The 1,603-nt window shown below is 40.5% G+C and overlaps 1 protein-coding gene and 1 pseudogene across 1 annotated transcript in view; both read left to right on the top strand.

Annotated features, from left to right (window-relative positions):
- Nucleotides 1-934, top strand: part of LOC118323728 — a 3,747-nt pseudogene extending 2,813 nt beyond the window's left edge.
- Nucleotides 1-1,603, top strand: part of LOC118323727 — a gene marked incomplete at its 3' end in the record, with an annotated part of 53,597 nt that overhangs the window by 31,708 nt on the left and 20,286 nt on the right.

Below are 1,603 nucleotides of genomic sequence, written 5' to 3'. Positions count from 1 at the left end.
TGTGGATTTTACTCAAATGGAAACCTAGTTATTTTCAGTGCAACATCTTTAATGGTTCAAGGTAAGATTGTTGTAAAGTCTTGTCTGTCTTTTCTCTCTTTAGGATTGATCTCAACTCTAAAGACGTATAATAAACAAAAAGGTTCATATAATCATCTCTCTTGTTATATAGTGTTGGGTGTAAAAACAGAGCTTATGATGAGTGCGATCCTGGCTGCTGTGACTGTCCTCATCATAGTTATTCCTGTTGTGGCTGTCAAAATCAGGAAACTTCAGACAGGTACTTGATGAAAGCTGTCGTATACGTAGTTTGATGAAGTTCTCTTAATAGGAAGAACAAATAGAAAATGTCCTGTTTAGCAAATTGCATTTACGACAATTTTTCTGAAATATGATGTATTGTTTCTCTATTTTAGCTGGTAATGAAGAACAGAATCCGCAGTGCAGTGAGGTGAATCAGATTTTAAAATAAAATTAAGTTTAAGTTCAGATTTTTTTTGTCAGCTGTGTCAGATGTGTGACTGTAGATACTTTTATTTACAGAATCTGGACTCTGATGACCTGAAGGATGCTGCCCTGAGTTTGTATTCAACAACAATAAGAAGAAGGCCTGAGGAAACTCATGTTATCTATGCTGCCAGCAGAAAGACTCAACAAGCTTATTGATCTGCAGCTCGTGCTTTTGTGATTCTATATTCATTAAAGATGAACAATCACTTTGTTAGTGCTGCAGTGTAACACTTCTCTCTGTTTTCCAATATCCCTCCATCCTTTTCAGCCAAAGTCTGTCTCTTCCACTGTGTCTAAAGAATATGATTGGTGTTTGATGGAGCAGGAGCCAGAAAGAACATTGTCTGCAGCGCCGCTGTGTGCCGCAGTGGAGGAGTGAGCGAGGTTCACATCAGGAAGACAGGAAGAGACAACACAGTGTGGTCTGAGCACAACTGATGTGAAAGACATGAGGCCTGTTAACACCAAGCTCTGTGAGAATAAAGTACAAAATGAAGCAGTGAATTGTGGCTGACTTTTTTCTGTCAGGAAGACGAAATTTGACCCCTGTCTGCCCCACTGTGGGGACAAACAGCAGTGTGTATCAGTGAGCTATCTGTATCATTAATGAGGTCTCAACCAGAGGACGCTCTGCCTTCAGCTCTCTGCATCACAACCACACACAACAAAGGCCTTCATCTTCCCAAAGAATAAAAGACTATGAAGGGAAGATGGTGTGTGTTTGTGTTGGTAGAGATGTGATCTTTGAGCATCTTGTTGGTGGTAAATCGATCTCAAACTGTGTCACTGCTCCCCTCATCAACGCTCACACTTAACAGACTCAATACACACACACACACTCCCACTCTCTTGTGAAAAGATGCATGGTGTAAGGTGACACCTGCACCGTGTTATATGATAGCATTTACTCTTTTAACAGTCACACATTTATACGACAGATCACACTATAACCACAGCAGGTTAATGTTCTATCCATCTCCACTCTGATATGTATTTCAACACAGTCAGCCTTGCACACATTAATACAATAACTCTCACTGGCCAGGTAAGATTTCAACTCAGCCTGGTGAAGATGTCACACTGCTGTGCTCCA

Source organism: Morone saxatilis, unplaced genomic scaffold (assembly GCF_004916995.1).
Source record: "Morone saxatilis isolate NCDOM2014 unplaced genomic scaffold, NCSU_SB_2.0 Contig14, whole genome shotgun sequence".
NCBI lineage: Eukaryota > Metazoa > Chordata > Actinopteri > Moronidae > Morone > Morone saxatilis.
This window is presented reverse-complemented; position numbering and strand designations above follow the sequence as displayed.